We start from the raw sequence: 18,647 nt of genomic DNA, 5'->3' as shown, positions 1-18,647 counted from the left end.
GACTTCTAGGACTTCTGTTACTGGCTGCAGCCAATAAATTTGATCTTTGACGCCACCAAGAAGTTTCCGTGTCTCTCTATTCTAAGACAGCTGGAACCCGAAGACTTTGGGCGTGCCCCGGGCGCCGCTGGGTATTAAATAACCCGGTTCTTTAGGCGGTTTTGATCAGGTCGAAGAGTTGCTTCGGTCGGTTCTTGACTGAGACAGCAGGGACCTAAACTGGATGGATTCCTCCCAGAATGTGTTTTTGTACTAGGACCTGGCATTTCTGAGGCACGTGAGGTTGGTGGTAGAGGGAGACCATCCCAGTTTCTTTTTAAAGATTATTTATGCTTTCCTTTCCTTGTAAAGGGCCTTGTTGAACCATGGCGCTGATGATTTAGGACGTATCTTTTTGTGTTAGATTGGAGCTACAACGTCAAGTACATTAGAGAGGCATGCAAAGCTGTGAGAGGTAGCGTCATTCACATTTGTGGTAGGGCCAATTGTGGGATGTATCTTCTGAACAGTGTTGCTAAGAGTAGTGATGGCTGTTTCTGGTGTCTCAAAACCAGGTAGTTACTTCTTTCAGTTGTCCCATTACCACAGTGTGAGAGAGTCATAGGGTGAACCCATACCTCTATAACCTCGAGGATCATCAAATAAATGATGAGGTGGGTGTAGATGGCACAGAATTGTGCTGCAAGTGAGGTTTAAGAACTGGGTGGGGAGTAAAGTCTAAGGCCATTAGACCTATTTCCATGTGACAGGGTAAATCTCTTCATCGGCGAATAAATGGTCAGGTTACTTGCTTTTTTAAAACAGTTTTTATTAATATTTTCCAATAGGTCAAATGGTGTTAGCATTGTCATGTGATGTCATGGCATACAAGTATAGTATAGTATTCGTCAGGCTTATGCTTCCATATCATATACAGTAACCGTCTATTAATTGCTATCAATAATCTCAAGCCCACCTTCTGACCTATCCTAGCAACAACAATAGAAACAGATCCCAACTGCCCACCCCTCCCTCCCCGGTGAAGAATCACAATGGTTATCCATCTATAATAAGCAATAGCAACACAAGAGAATGAAAAAAAGAACACCATTTATAAAACTATCCTAATGATCACCATGGCTTTAAGCCGGGATTAACACAGGTCTCATTCTCTGGTGAGTGCAGCTCAGGTCATACTGCCATTTTGTCAATTGGGGCAGCGGCTCAGGTCATCTGCCAAGGGTCCCAGCCCCGACTGGATACAGTGATCCTTAGCCATGCCACACAGTTCCCACCAGGAACTGCAGGGGGAGAGACTGCTACTTGTCGACACCAAAAGCACACCGATCACCCCAGAGTCTTCCTCTTTTCCTCTTTTGGTAGACTCCCACTACATCAGGGTCATGCTGAACCGCACTCCTCCAGCCGGGTTGGAGAGCTCCTTTTCTCTCTCAGAAGTCAGGGTGGCTTCTAGGAACTCCAAGACAGGTGAGCAGTATTTAGAGCAAAGGGCAGTCTCTGGTGTTGAACCCTCACACTTGGGAAGCTGGCTATCAGTTAGACTGCAGCTCTGTCCTCTGTGGAGCACTCCATTATTTGGTTATAGAGAAGTTGGAACTTGAAAAACAAGTGGGTCTGTGGGTCCCCATGATACACAATAAAAATATATAGGAGATTTGGATTCACTGTCAGCACTTTCAGAACCGATTGAGGTGATTCTCCTTTCAAGAGTCCTTGCTAGGCTGCTCTATACTCACAGCCATTGTGTGACACTTTGCACAGCAGGGTTTTTTTAAGCATTGAGCAACCACAACAGAAACACAAAAAGGTGTGAGGTTTCTGCATCTGGCTGTCATTATCAAAACTGAAGAATATGATCATGGGAAAGATAAAAAGCTGGTCCTCACCTAAGGGGTCCCCTTCCCCCTGCCGACAGTGTGCAGTCCCACCATTCATCCCCACCATTTATCAAATGGCAGTACTGCAGGAAGGCTAACAAGCAGCTCTTTGCTCTGTAAACAATCTAATTGAATGTCTGAAGGAGCCTTGTTTACTTGAGTATCCAAGGCCTAGATGTATCAAGCCTTTTGCGATTCATTAAGGCCGAAATTCGCAGAATTTCGGCCTTAACGAATCGCAAACGGACATTTTGCATCTTTTGGAAAGTATGTGAAATTAGCAAAATAAGGAATCTCAAAAAATTGTGATTCCTTATTTTGCTTAAGCATTTAAGGAATCGCAATTTTGCGATTCCTTAAATGCCATGTATGAAGCTTTTTTAAATTGCGAATTCAGGTTAAGGAATCGCAAATTAACACCAACTTGAGGTTCGTGTTAATTTGCGAAATCCTTTCAAAAACCAAAATTTGGCAATTTTGAGGGTGGCATGTGACACACATACATGCCCATAGGGCATGTATGTGCGCCATATGCACACACATGTAAGTTTCAGGGGTGCAGCAGGGTGTCCATGAGACACCCCTGCACCCTTGAAATAATTCTCAAATTGCGATTAGTAAATTGCGAATTTGCAATTTGAGAATTACTTCACAATCATTCCTATGGGCCTCCTGGCCCTTAGGAATGCATGGGAAATTATTGCTTATTTGCAGATTCGCAAAATGTGAATTCGCAAATAAAGAATAATAAGGAATCGCTAAAAAAAGCGATTTTTTACATACATTCCATTTTGCGAATTATAAATAGCGATTCGCTAAAAATCGCTATTAAAGATTCGCAAAATGGAATCTTGATACATCTAGGCCCAAGTCTCCTCCCGGTAGCTTAGGGAATGTCAGAAATACACGTTCACTGTCTTGAAAAACAACCTCATCTCTATTCTGTGCAACAAATCAGGCTTGAATCATTCAAAATAGATTCCTCACTCCACCATTATTCTGGCTCACTTACAAACAAAAATCATGTACCAGGCAGATCAAATACACTAAACGAATACACTTGAGACGTTAGTGCTAGGATCTATGAAAGTGCACAGAAGAGGGACTTTCCACCAATGGGCCTGTTGGTCTCCACTGAAGAACAACGTATAAAAAGGTCTAGTCAAAACTATGGATTCACAAAACATGGTAAACTGTCACCACCACCTATGTGCTAAAACCATGACATGGATAGGAGTACATTGTTGGTTCAATGACAGCATGCCTCTGCAGATCACAAGGCTGGTCCAGGACCCCATTCTTGTCAAGGGACAGGCCTGTGCCGTTTCCCACACATTAGATTAGTTACAAACAACTATGGCAAACAGAAAGGCCTAAAGGGGCAAAATGCTTTGGTGGTAGTCCCTTTGTTGTGGCTGAAAAGGAAACCTAGTCTGATAAAGATGGGACAAACTGGCCAAAACTCACAAGGAAGATGAAAATACAAAAAAGGATCAGGCCCGAGCTTTAGGAAAAATGTAATCTCCTATATCACTGTAGAAATTACAGAAAAGCCTTAATTTAATAGACTACAAAATACATTGTTTGTACCGCGGAACGATAAAAGAAGGAAAATTAGAGATGCCATTTCTAACCCTGACCTTACCACTAACAAGCATTTACAATGCAACGGTCTCGCCTTTGCACAAGTTAGATCTATTGGCATTGTAAATGACAAAATTTGTATTTATGCTTTGGTTTCGAAAACAGATAAATAAATGGCATTGTCATTTACAATGGCAATAGCTTAATCTCTCGTAAATGCCACACACAAACACACAGAGCCACACCCACACAGACCCAAACACAGAGCCCCACACACACACACACAGAGCCCCACACAGACACACAGAGTCACACACACACACAGAGCCACACACACAGAGCCACACACACACACACACACACACACACACACACACACACACACACAGAGCCACACACACACACACACACACACACACAGCCACACACACACACACACACAGAGCCACACACACACACACACACACAGAGCCACACACACAGATAGCCCCACACACAAAGAGAGCCCCACACACACAGAGCCCCACATACACACAGAGCCCCACACACAGAGCCACACACACAGAGCCACACACACACAGAGCCACACACACAGAGCCCCCCACACAGAGCCCCATACACACGCAAAGCCCCCCACACACACACCGAGTCCCCCCACACAGAGCCCCCCCCCACACACACAGAGCCCCACACACACAGAGCCCCCACAAACACAGATCCACACACACACACACACACAGCCACACACACAGTCTGGAATAGAAATGTTTGAAAGGGACACAACGATGATGGCATAACATTAGAGAAGATGTAGGAGAACAAAGTGGAGAATAGGCATTAGCAGGGGTTGATGTATTCAAGACAGGCATACAGTGAGGCAGGTCATAGGATTGTAGTATAAACAATGCAGGCAATAGTGTATGAATAGGGGAGGTGACACAAGCAGAAAGAAAAGAAATGAAAAGGAGAACTTTTGAACAGGTACTCCAAGGACGAAAGGCGGCACACGTGGACTTTGGCAACATCAAGCAAACAGAGTAAGGAAGAGCATGCAGCACGTGCCTACTTCAAACACAACCCAATTCAACACTTTGAATTTGGACACCAGGAAAAATCAATTACTAGGGCGCTCAACACATTCAGGCTAAGTTGATAGGTTTCATTTTCCGATGCCCCGCCCACTTACATTTACATTTATGGGTTAGCATAATGTGTCTAACTAATGATGTATTCATTTATGCTTTTATGTGTGCCACCATTTTGGGTTGCTTCTCTCTGCGTGCGAGTCGCACTCGCTCATTCCCCCTCCCGTAGGAATAGGAAAAACCCTGAAAGCAGCAGTTCTCGTTTCTTAGCTAACTGTGATCGAAACTAATAACAGAAACCCTAAACAGTAATGTTCTCATGCGCTGGAGATGCCGAGGCTCGGCTCTGTGGCCTTGGGCAGAGATAACCAAATGTTGCTATTGCAGGTGCAGATGCCTCTTGTATGAGGCCATTGTTCGCCCTCTCCGGGGTCCAGTACTTTTCCAGTATGGGCGTGTTTTACTTTGCTGTACCATGTTATAATGTATTGCTGTGATGAGATGAGTCAGTCCTCTCGGCGCACTCTTAGGGTGAGGTCGGACAGGGCCCTCTCATATGGGAATTTGTGGCCTAATAAAATACTTTGTTTATTCTTCTCCACTGTCCGACTGACTTCTTACTTGGTGATTATAGGTGAGTGCGGTAAGTCACTCGGGCGGATTTGAGCCACGCTTATCAGATGGCGCCCGAACAGGAACCCCGCGATAAGGATCTTTCTCTCCCGTAAGTGGGTAGCAGAAGGCCGGGGACCCTCTGGTCGGCACGGTGGGTCCGGGTACCCATTTGATGCCGAGCTTTGTTCTCGCAGCGCTGCCCCACCCTGCTGATCGGGAGAGGTCCCGGTTCATGATCCTGCGCCGGGATCCGGAAGGCGGAACTTTGGATCTGACCGTGTTGGTCCCAGCCGCCGGCGGTGGAGAACGGTAGAGGTTGGTACCGCGTATAGAAGGTGAGTGGTCCGACTGTTGATTGAGGGAGCTGGGATGCTCCAAGAGACTGGTGTGTCTTCGAGACCGGCGTGTCTCTAGTGGTTGGCGGAGCCCGTGTGCTCCTGGGGCTTGTGTGCTCCGGGGAACTCAGAGTGCGAGTGGTGCTCTGACAGACTTGGCGGAGGTTGGGTGGGCGTTTGTTTGTGGTCATCCGACCGGATGGTACTGCGGTTGAGGCGTGGCTCATTGCGGGTGGATTCTGGGACTCACCCGAACCCCTAGTGTGTGGTTCATTGGGAGCGGGTCCCGGGTCCCCTGTGGTAAAGTGCGCAGCGATCTGTAGTGCCGCCCGGGTGGCGGATGTGTTCCCCAATCTCGGAACAGTAAGTGTACTGTTCGGTCTGCGGTAGGGTCCAGGTTCCTCAGGACTTGGTCGACGGGCCTTGTCCCATTTTGGTAACACGTGTTTGGCAGGGATTTGATGCATAGGAAGTGTGAATATATGTGTGTGTGGTTTGGGTGTCGGTGAGAGGGCGAGTGTGAAATTTTGTGTTGGTGTGTGATTGAGTGGGTGAAGATGACGTGTTTCGGTAAGCTACGGTGCCTTGGGTGCTGTTGCGACGCCTCGGACACTAGATTGGCTGAGAGTCAACCTGCCGCAGTAGAGGGCTCACCTAACTTCAAGATGTACGTTAAACATGGATTGACTCCAATTTTGTTTAATACTTTGTGGCACAAGTATACTAAGGGTAATGTAGATTTGCAATGGCCGTTGACTGGTTCTTTCGATGTGGCAAAACTAGACTATTTGCAGGACAGATTATTCACTAAGCGTAGCCGCCAGAGTATGTTCGATTCCTTGAGGATGTGGCAAAAAGAAGTAAGGGAACGTCAGATGCGAGAGGAGAAGGTGGCTCAGAAGAGAGCGGCGCAGACGATGGCACAAAAGGCGAGAGAACATACCAAGAAAGAGAATGAGAAACAGATTGAGCGCGCAGACAGACTTCATAGGTTACAGACGGATAAAAGCTATGTAGTCAGAGAGGAAGAGCAAGATGAGATGGAGGACATTTTGAATGTTCGGCCCCCTCCCCGTATGCTCTGCAATCATTGTACCCCGTGTTGACAAGTTCTGCTTCCCCTGCGGCGGTTTCAGTTCCACAAACGGTTGCTCCTCCCTTGTCTGGCACCCCCACTTCCCCTGTTTCGGCCCCTACTTTGTTGAGAGATGTTGAACAAGCATTGTCTTCTGTCACCTCTTCCGTGACTGCGCCCTTGGTTTCTCTCTTTGCGGCGAGCCCACCTGCCCCCTTTGTGATCTCTTCTGCAATTCCCACTGTTTCTGCTAGCGCTATCCCCCAAGGTGAGTTGCCGACCCCGACTCGAGGTGCCGGAAGTGGGCTATTTTCCCAAGTACGTAAATTCCTTACACGTTCTACTGTTGGGTTGGATGAAAAAACGATTGTGGCTAATCAGGCTTGTCAGTGGGCTAGGAGTCCTATTTATGCACTGGAAGACATCTGGTCCACAATGAAGGATTATGAGCCTCTGATGCAGCAGCATGCTTTATGGCATATGTCGACGACGCTAATAGCGTTGTGGGAGCAGGGTTATGGTGGAACGGCGCCCCAGGTTCTTTATGACATTAAGGACAGAGCCTATAGGGCTATTACTAGTATGAGGGATGTGTTACAGAATGTGCGGACTTTGCTGGAATATAGAAATGAATTGCCGTCACCAGGAGGGCCTTATTTTTCTGGAGTGCATCCAATGCGCGAAGTTCACCCTATTTTCCATCCTGAAGTGCCTGAAGTGGTAGACCCAGTAACTAATAATGTGACCAGAGCTCGTGTAGAGGCTCGTTCCCAGGAACAGTGGGTATATACGCCTTGGAAACGGAGTGAGGTGTTAGCGCTGAAGGCGCAGTTGCCCGATTCTAGAAAAAACCCGACTGCTTATTACAAAGAATTGACGGAAGCAGCTTCCTCGACGGTCATGACTTTAGCTGACATAGAATTGTTTTTTGGATTACTGGTTCCGGTGGATGTGTGGAGGCAGGTGAAGGGTACGGATCATGCAGAGGAATTGGGAGGTACTTGGGAGGAATTTAAGGACTGGGACAAGGAACGGAAGTCAGGAGAAAAGCCAAAACCTGAGATCTTAGCATTACCGGGGCGAATAATAAAAATGTATGCACTCTCTTATTCCTCCAAAGAAAGTGGATTGGGATAAGTTGACTGCATGTAGACAAAAAAAGGACGAAGCGGTTTCGGATTTCTTCACTCGTTTCGAGGAAGCCTTTATGGATTTTAGTGGTCAGGATCTCTCTCAGGATGGGGGCCTGCGACTTTTCGTGAATAGGTTCGTAACTAACTTGTTACCAGAAGTATCAGCTAGATTACAGGCATCGGATAGTACGTGGACGACGTCCACCCCCTCTGGTATTCTGAGTATGGCTCAGTATTATGAACATAGAGAGAACGAGAACAAAGACAGACAGGAAAAGAAAGCCAAAGATTTGAAGACAAGGGTGCTGCTGCAGCAGGTGTTGAAGGGTCAGGGACGTGGAGCCCCACCTATGGTAGCGGTTCGAGGTGGAAGTAGTTATGGAAGGGGGGAGAAGAGAGAGCGTTTGGGGCAGAATCAGTGTGCGAACTGCAAAAAGGAGGGGCACTGGTGGAGAGATTGTCCGGAGCTTCGGTCCAATGCTGGGCCAGGCAGAGGTAGAGGTCGTGGTGAATTTCGCAGGGATGACAGACAGTTTGGTGAAGGAAGGCGACCAGGGAGAAATTGCTTTGACGAAGAGAGGGATCGACAGCATTTTCAAACTGAGAGTGACCATGACAAAGACAGACAGTACTACCACGACGCATACGCATTAGATGACATGACTGGCTTCTCCCATAACTAGGACAGCTTAGGACAGAGCATGGGACCAGTTTCTGTGGATGTTGATCAACGAGCACCCTATGTGACTGCGGATTTGTTGGGGTCTCCTCAGAAATTTTGGTGGGCACAGGTGCTATGAAAAGTTCTGTAGCACGTTCTCAGGTCCCAGGGGCGGCTCTGTCTGGCAAGAATAATGTTTCCGTTGGGTTCTCAGGTACTCCGGTAATTAGCCCCATCTCCAAGCCTCTTACACTTACGATTGGTCCTTTCACTGTTGACTCTCCTTTTCTTTTGACTTCAAATTGTGGCGAGAATTTACTGGGTTTGGATTTGCTGAAGAGATTGCATTCCACCATTTACTGTTCTCCGGATGGTGTGTACATCACTTTGGGTCCTACTGTCGCGCGTGCGCAACAGTGCTTCTCAAAAGACAAGCCTCTTCCAGCTGAGTTTGAGGGGATCCCGGAGACTTTGTGGGCAAGTGGTGATACTGATGTGGGTAAGGTGGATATTGACCCCGTGTCCATCAAGGTTAAGGTGGGAGCCCGATTGCCCCGAATACCGCAGTATAAAATATCTAGGGAAGGTGAAACTGCTTTGCTACAAATAATACAGGATTTGATACGGTCGGGTGTAGTGGAGGAGACGGCTTCTAACATTTGTAATAGCCCCATTCTCCCGATTCTTAAAAGACCCTCTGCTGATGCAGGTGATGGTGCACCTGATGTTTATCGTTTCGTGATTGATTTACGCACATTGATAAGGTGGTAGAACCCCAATATCCGGTGGTCTCTGACATTACAACGATTTTGACAATGTTCCCTCCCACTGCCAGATATTTCTCTGTTTTGGATTTGAAAAATGCTTTCTTTAGTATACCGGTACACCCTGACAGCCGTCATCTCTTCGGATTCTCATTGGCTGGCCGCAGCTTCAGATTTTGTAGAATTCCCCAAGGCTATACAGAGAGCCCCAGCATTTATAGTCAAGCTTTGAAGGCACAATTGGATGATTTGGAACTCCCCAAGGGCAATGTTTTATTGCAATATGTAGATGATGGGTGTCGAGATGCTACGGTTAAATTGTTGCACCATTTGGCTCGAAATGGACACAAAGTGTCCCTTCCTAAATTTCAATACTGTTGACAGCAGGTTACCTACTTAGGTCATCTCCTATCGAAGGAAGGGAGGAGGTTGACACCGGAGCGCATCAAGGCGATAACTAACATGGCTGTACCTAACACGCAGGGAGAGGTGCGCGCGTTTTTGGGCATAACCTCGTATTGTAGCCAGTGGATACCTAATTATGCCTTACTAACCAAACCCCTTCTGTATTTGACTACTAAGGAGGTGCGCGAACCCCTACCCTGGACTCCAGCACGTCAAGAAGCTTTTGAGTCACTAAAAACTGCTTTGTGTTCTGCACCTGTTTTGGGAACTCCTGATTACCAGAAGCCTTTTGTGCTTTATGTACATGAGGCGGAAGGTTGCGCGTTGTCTGTCCTAACCCAATGTTTTGGAGGGAAACAGAGACCTTGTGCTTATTTTTCTGCTATGCTTGACAATGTGGCGAGAGCGTAGCCGAGCTGTCTAAGGGCTACAGCGGTCTCAATTAGACAATCGGCGGGGCTCGTGCTGGGTTCTGATCTCACAGTGATGGTACCGCATGCTGTGGACATTTTATTGAACAGAACGCAGACACAGCATTTAACTAGTGCTCGTCTTACTGGTTATGAGATCACATTATTCGCACCCCATGTTACGATTAAAAGATGTGCCACTTTGAACCCGGCTACGTTGCTACCCATCCCTTCAGATGAAAAGGACGATGAAGTCCATGATTGTTTGTTTCGGACTGAGGAGGAGACGAAGGGAAGGATAGATTTAACGGACACCCCCCTAGATGATCCCGACGGGGAGCTGTATGTTGATGGTTCCTGTTTTAAGCTCGCGGATGGTACCTCAACTGCAGCATACGCAGTCACAACATTGAAAACAGTGGTGGAGACTTCTAGGGTCCCGTACCACTCAGCCCAAGCTGCAGAAATAATAGCATTGATGCGAGCGTGTGAATTGAGTGAAGGACTGGACGTGAATATTTACACTGACAGCCAATACGCCTTCGGCGTGGCTCATAGTTATGGGCGACTGTGGGCAGAAAGAGGGTTTTTGACATCACACGGACAAAGGATCCAGAATGGTCCGTTGATATTACGACTATTGACAGCATTGTCGCTTCCCAAACGACTGGCTGTGATCAAATGTAGTGCACACAAAGCAGTGGTGGCTGATGTAAGGCGGGGCCAATGCATTTGCAGATCAGACAGCTAAGGAGACAGCTAGGACAAAACACCCACGAATGTTTGTGGCAGGATCAGCTAGGTGGGTACCGGACGTTGACATGTTCATGAATACTGTACAAAGTGTGCGAAACATATAAGAAAAAGCGACTGAGGATGAGTTGAGGACATGGAAGGATGGTGGGGGGCGATTGGACTCGGATGTGTGTTGGACGGATGTGTCAGACAAAAGACGATGGTTACTCCCGGACACATATGTCCTCCCAGTGGTGACAATGGCTCATGGCCAGCTCATATTAGTGCGAAAGGAATATGTAAATTACTAGACCCAGTGTGGAGTAATAAGAACATTTCCAAGGTGGCAACCCATTTAGTACAGCAGTGCATGGTTTGTTTGAGACATAATCCTGGAAAGGGAACACCTGTTCCGGTTTTCAATTTTGCTCCCCCTTCTTTTCCTTTTGAAGGGATCCAAATGGATTATATTGAAATGGAGAGAGTCAATAACCTTAAGTACGTCTTGGTGGTGGTATGCTCCTTTAGTAGGTGGGTGGAGGCTTTCCCAACTAAGGATTGTACGCTATCTCAACAGCTAAGATGTTGATCAAGGAATATTTCTCACGCTACGGATTGCCCCGGGTGATCTGGAGTGACAACGGCACATCTTTTAATGCCGAATTGATGAAACAGATATGTAAGGGACTACAGATCTCACAGGAATTTCATGCAGCCCGACACCCCCAGGCTGCGGGTTTGGTAGAGAAGTTCAATGGGACTCTGAAGTTAAAGATGGCCAAGATACAAGAGAGCACAGGGTTACGTTGGCCAGATGCACTTCCCCTGGCTTTGCTTTCCACTAGAGTGACAGTCAATTCCAAGACAGGTGTCTCACCCCACGAGGTCATTTTCGGTCGTCCGGCCAACGTGTGGGGTGTCCCTAGACCTAAATGTTTCTCGGAAATAGAATACCCTTTGTTGATAGATTACCTGTATGCTTTGACTAAAGATCTTCGTTCTGTTCATCAGCAGGTAGCAGACACTCTGAAGCCGCTGCCGGAGGGGAAAGGACACACTATACAACCCGGGGACTGGGTTGTCGTCAAGAAGTACCAGCGGAAATCCTGCTTACATCCAAGGTGGTCGGAGCCGAGGCAAGTTCTCCTCACCACCCGCACCGCACTCGGGATCTAGGGCCGCAAGGCGTGGACACATGCGTCCCACGTAAAACGTGTCCCACTGCCACTGCCATATGACGAATGGGTGAGAAACAGCGTCGCTGATGACGAATGTGAAGTAGTTCCTCGGTACATACCCTTCTCGGATGCTTTGTTGAGGGGTGAGGAGCCGGATCAGAGAGAGAAGAGGCCGGCTCTGATTGCAAGTGGTGAGGCCTCTCCTGATCACAGTGAGCAAACATCAGCGGATAAGTCCACCGCTATTGACCCCCCATTCTGTTCACAGATCCAGAGGTGCGAGGGAGCACTCGTTATAATCTGCGGCCCAGGAAGGGAAAGAAGGAGAACTGAGCACTGGAAGAAGGGCTGAGATAGGGATTAGAAGAGAACAGTGCTGAAGAATAGTTAAGTGTTAGGGACGGACGGTTGGTAAGAGCCCAGGTGCACTGTCGAGACATTATCAGATGAGACACTAGGATTGCGCCTGGGCCCAGATTAAGTGCTCCTGAGTTGCAGCAGCTGTGCGACTCCGTCGTGGGATTAGGGAACGAACAATAGAAGCCTGCCTGTGAGGCTTTAACGGACACAGGGAGAAGATCCCTTCTGAGGGAGAAGACTCGCCCCCTTGCCGGCTTCGGTGTGACTGTGACCGTTTGATTACCTTTCTTTTAGTTTAATTTTGGACTTTTAGTTAGGGAACATGTACCCCTTTGGCCGTCCCATCCCTGAGGAGGAGCAGCCTTTTGCAGCTCCTCGTAGACCAGAACCCGACTCTCCATGGCTCGCTCTGTCACGAAAAGGAAAAATTGTGGCCATTGTGATACTCATCATTGTATTTCTAATAATTCTTGGAATACTGTTTTTCCTAGATGAAGCCTATCCTGTTCATATGTTTATCCCTACCCCTTCTGCTCTTCCTGAACATCATATGGTTACTGTTAATTATGGTGAACAATGTTTACGAAAAGGTTACCGTGATAATGTTTTTATCAAGACTCTACATCATGCCCACGCTGTGTATAATGTGACAGATTGTTGGGTTTGTGGGTTGCTACCTTCTGCTGCCTATAAAAAGGATAGATTGCTGCCACTCCCTTTAACTCCTGTGAATAGCTGTGTGGGATGGTACACTTTAATTGGCATGGTGAAATTCTTTCAACAACCGGATTTTCTAGATCCTTGATTACCTAGTAAGGGATCTACTTTGACAATGCGAGTACGTCCTATGCCCACCTCTTCTCTTGGACAATTGTTTACTGACGGACGTTTCGATCAGACATTTCTGGAAACATGCTCGAAGAAAGTGGGACGATTCGTGACTCCTAACGACACTGACAAAGTTAGGGAGAGTTTTCTACAATTGAACTCTTCTCTGGCTTATAGACACCCCCTTGCGACAAATGGTAGTAGTCATTCTTTGATGCCCCTGGCAGTTGTTGGGCCCTCACCAATCTTCTGTATCATGGGGAGGGGCCCTGTAAAGGTTGGGAATAGTTCTTGCAATGTGACTGCCTCGATTTGCTTGCCCCTTAGTCCTTCTTTGGTCACTCCCCCCAATGTTTACTTTGTTTGTGGAGATAATGGATACCTGTGGTTGCCTGAGGGTTGGGGGGTCTGCTATGTGGCTTATCTGCTTCCTCCTGTCTATGTAGCACCCTCAGACTATCATAAGACTCATCGTCGGTTCGCTATAATGCCGGGACAGCGTAAAAGGAGGGCACTCCAAGTTGAGGACATAGATCAGACTAATACTTCTTTGCAGCAATGGACAGATTTCTCTAAGGGTTTACTGCCATTCTGGGGTCCCATATTTAATAGTAGGGCTATACGGAGACTGTCAAGGGTGATGGAGAAAGTAGTGAATACTGAGGCAGACATCGCAGCTAATATGTCCGTTGAGATGCAGGCTATGAGATTATTTACGATTCAGAATAGGATGGTGCTTGACGTCATTCTTGCTGATAGGGGTGGAGCCTGTCGCGTCATCGGGACGTCTTGCTGTGTATACATTCCTGACTCGGCCCCTACTGTTAACTTAGCTGTACAGAAACTTCATAGATTAGCGACTGAACTTCATCAGGACACTGGTACTTGGTCACTACAGACATGGCTGTGGGGTGTTTTCTCCTCTTGGGGCTGGAAGATTTTGATGGGTGTTGTAGGAGTAGTGGGGATATTGCTGACCTGTTGCTTATGTGTTTATTGCCTTCCTCCTTGTTGCTCCATGTGTGCCAGTAATTTGCAAAATACTAAAAGGCCAACCCGCCAGTATCCTGTTTCTAATGACATGGAGCTCAATGATGTTCACTGGTTGATGCTTATTGATGCTGATGTTTTTGATTGATATGTTTCCCCGTCACTAGCATGATGTGTAAAGACTTTATCTTTTAGCTAATAAAGGCTACGCCCATGTTAGCCACATAATGCTAAAAGGAGGGTCTGAGAGGTTTCATTTTCGGATGCCCCGCCCACTTACATTTACATTTATGGGTTAGCATAATGTGTCTAACTAATGATGTATTAATTTATGCATTTACGTTAATACTCTCCATTTCATTGTTCATTTATGCGTGTGATGTTATTCAGTTTTCTTAGCTTAGCCTGTGTGCCACCATTTTGGGTTGCTTCTCTCTGCGTGCGAGTCGCACTCGCTCATTCCCCTTCCCGTAGGAATAGGAAAAACCCTGAACGCAGCAGTTCTCGTTTCTTAGCTAACTGTGATCGAAATTAATAATAGAAACCCTAATCAGTAATGTTCTCATGCGCTGGAGATGCCGAGGCTCGGCTCCGTGGCCTTGGGCAGAGATAACCAAATGTTGCTATTGCAAGTGCAGATGCCTCTTGTATGAGGCCATTGTTCGCCCTCTCCGGGGTCCAGTACTTTTCCAGTATGGGCGTGTTTTACTTTGCTGTACCATGTTATAATGTATTGCTGTGATGAGATGAGTCAGTCCTCTCTGCGCACTCTTAGGGGTGAGGTCGGGCAGGGCCCTCTCATATGGGAGTTTGTGGCCTAATAAAATACTTTGTTTATTCTTCTCCACTGTCCGGCTGACTTCTTACTTGGTGATTATAGGTGAGTGCGGTAAGTCACTCGGGTGGATTTGAGCCACGCTTATCAAAGTACACACAACCCAATTCAAATCAATAAATCAGACCCTCAATTTAAATGAAAAAAAAGTGTTATTAATCAACTCCGACTTATTACTGATATCGCATCCCATGCAAAGTAGCAGCAAGAAACTAGGAGCTGGTGGCACAATTAATAGAGTATAAAAGTGCCAACCCACATTAGGCTTTTTAATAAGTCAGCAAGGTATTGACAAGAGTGCAAGCAAATGCAAATGAGGAACAGGGCAGCCATGATGAAATAAAATTAATGTGAGCAAACATCCAGAATCAATGATATCGGAACGTGAAAATATCAAGAACTTAATTAACCAAAGCATCGTCAGAACATTGTTTGTGTGTATCTAATACTCATTTCATATCATTCGACACTCACATGCACTAGAGCACAAACAATCCTTGGCATTATATATACAAATTGGGTACCTTGCAAAAAGCACTGCAATAATGAATGAAACATTTTCCTTTGGAAGCCTGTGAATTATGAGTTTGGCTGGGATTAAAAGAAATGCCTGCGCTCCCTTAGCCTGAAATAGGGGGATAAGTTGACGAAGCTGCCAGCGTAGTTGGACTGTAACATGACAATAGTCAGGGCGCACAAAGAATTCCACGCCCTTGCCTTTGCGTTTTCTATTAGGTCTGGCCAAATCATAGAGGGCTTCTCTAGCCAAGAAGTTGTTTAAGGAGATCAGGATAGCTCGTGGTTTAAGGACAGTGTCTTGTCGATTTCTTTGAAACGGGAATCTATGAGCCCTCTGTACTTCAGTCTCCCATCTCCAATGCTTTAGCTCCGGAAAGGCCTCTGAAAATAGTTCTATCACATATTGTCGTGGATTTGAATCCTCTTTCCCCTCCGGCACGCCTAAGATTCGAAGATTATTCCAGCGTGATCTATTTTCTAAATCAACAAGTTTCAAGTTGATTTCTTCCTTCAAGCCCTCCATTGATTTTAGTTGTGAGTTCTGCTGAACCATTGAGTCTTCTATTTGTGAGATCCTATTTTCTGCCTCTGTTACTCTCACAACTGTATCATTAGATACTTTCATCACCTTCCTTAAGTTATTTTGAAGTTTCTTTACTGCGCTCTGAGTGCGTAGGTTCTCAGCTTTTGTCTCCTCCCTATGGTGCAGCATAACTTGATAGAGAACCTCCAATGTTATCTCTGGTGTTTCAGAAGTTAGTTTAGTCGCTTCCGAAATAGTAGGCGCAGAAGGAGAGATTAGTCCATTATGCTTCTGCACGGTAGTATTTTCTTCTTCACCCCATTCAGGTCTATTAGATGATTCTTCAGGATCCGAGTCTTCCATATTACTAAGATCATCTTGCCCAGGATCAGAGAACGATTTGTCACGGTCTTGCAGAGAGTAAAGAACCCCACCTCGCTCCAGGTCTTCCGTGCTATCTGAATCTAGCGATTGAGTAAGATCAGTCATGGAATAGAAATTGCCAGCTGAATCTATAGATTCCGTATCGTCGCCTTGACTCACAGATGCTGGTGCTGGTGTTGATTGTTCCATTGATCCAAGGTTTTGTTCATCCATAGTGGTTATATCCTTGGCCAAACGAGCGGAGCGAGCAGTCACATGTAACTGTTTTTCATTAATTATATTTTGGTTGTCTGAGATTTTAGGATTGGTATTAGGGTCAGAAAGATTAGATGGAATAACCGTTTTTTTCATGAACATAACTGGTATTTTTGGTATGGCTCCCAGCCTACATCCCCCAGAATTCACCAAATTCAGCTCTTCTATATTGGATGTGACAGAAGCTGTTAAAGGCAGTGCAAGCGGTGCAGGCAGCAAAGTAGTAGAAGAGATATTTTCAGTCACATTCATAGTGTCAGTATCAGTTGGATGTGAAACATCCATATTTGACGAACAGGTTACTGGGTTAGTTGTACTCACAGTATTTGCAGAGGAAACTGTTGTTACCCCCGCCGGCTGAGTCATCTCCTGTGCAGCCGCGGTGACTGCTCTCGTTTTTGGCTTTTGCTGTTTTTGCACTCCTGTCGGGTTTTACGGTGCCATTATTGCTGGTGATACAATGAGTGTAACCGGCTCCGCTGTGGAACAATTCCGCTGCTCCTCTTGAACACGCAAACAGCGCTGATCACCTCGTACAGTCGGCTCCAGCTCCAAGCGTGTATTCCAGTGTCGACTCCGCTGCAGGGCTGGGGCAGTCGGATCAGGTGTGACCCTGAGAGAGGAAGGAGGGGTTGGGCGTAGCCACGCCGAGCGAAGCGAACGGGAGTAACTCTTCCAGAGATCTAGCCACATAACAACCTCTGACTCTGAAAGACTTGAAATAACTTGCGCTTTTTGGAAGTTCTTATACTCTATCCGTCTCCAAAAGGTAAGCTCCTAATGCAAAAAAGAGATTGCGGTTCAAATCATATCAGCAGGTATCATAAGCGTTTATGAAGCAGAACCAGACGGGAGCTCCAGGTCAGCGCTTCTCACTCGGACTCTGCGTCCGCCATCTTGCCCCAGCACATCTCAATACTCCTCCCAGCCAAACTCAAAATAATTCATAAAGAGCGCTCTTCCTTTCTAACCTCAGAGGGAGCGGCTAAAGAGCTACTAGCCTCATTTTGAAAAGGTACTGTTTCTCCTAAAAAAAAAAGCGACTAAGTATGGACTACAGCGGTTCTCTAGCTTAACGTTCCAATGTTTTTTCTTTTTTTTTCAATGAGAGTGCAATATAGTGCAAGTACTTCTCTGTGTTACAGGGGTTGTAGAAAATATAAACCATTCTGTTTGTACTTGCGCTTATTGCTTTAACCAGGATCGGTAACTGACTGATCTGGCCGGTTAGCCATCTATTTATTTATTTATTTATTTATTTATTTATTTTTTCTGATTAGTATTAGGATATTGGATACTGGATCTGGACTGATTATGTTTTGGGATGGAACAATAATTATGAAGTAGGGCCGTATGACGGGAACCATTTAGCGCCTATCACATCATCAATGCGAGGGACTAATGAGTCCCTCTGCCCCGTTCGTTTGGGGGGGTTGGAGGGGGTGGGAGGGCTCGGGTTGAGCTCGGGGAGGCTGGGGGAAAAAAAAAACGGGGTTGCAAACAAAAGCAGAAAAATTCCTGATTTGACCTTTAAGAAGTTTCTTCTTGTTCTTATTTGTTCTCTTAACATGTATGATATGCTGAGGTACAAGATTTATTGTGGGCCTGTATCGATTTACTTGTTATTAATTTGTGTCAATTTAGGTTTTGTTTCAGGGGGGAAAAAATAACATTAATTAAATGGCGAAATTACGAATCTGTTCATGGAACATCTGTGGGCTGAATAATAAAAAAAAAGGGGGATTGCTGCACAAATTATATAGTCTATGAAACTTGATATTCTCTGTATTCAAGAATCGCATATCACGTGGAATGATAGACATTTATATAAAGAACTGGGTATGAACTTAGTGGTGTGTACATCTCAAGGGACAACGACAAAAGGAGTGGCAATCTTATCTAGAAGTGGCTTGGGAGCTCCGATTCGGAGTAAAGCAGATCAATATGGTAGATGGGCAATTACAGAATTTAGAGTTAGTAACAAAGTTTGGACTGTATGTGCCGTATATGCTCCAAATTTAGATGATCCATCCATATTGAACTTTTTAAATTTAGAGTTAGCCAACTGGGCTCCGTCGTTAATATTATGTGGAGAT

This window comes from Lissotriton helveticus, chromosome 1_1 (genome assembly GCF_964261635.1).
Source record: "Lissotriton helveticus chromosome 1_1, aLisHel1.1, whole genome shotgun sequence".
In the NCBI taxonomy this organism is placed as follows: Eukaryota; Metazoa; Chordata; class Amphibia; order Caudata; family Salamandridae; genus Lissotriton; species Lissotriton helveticus.
This window is presented reverse-complemented; position numbering follows the sequence as displayed.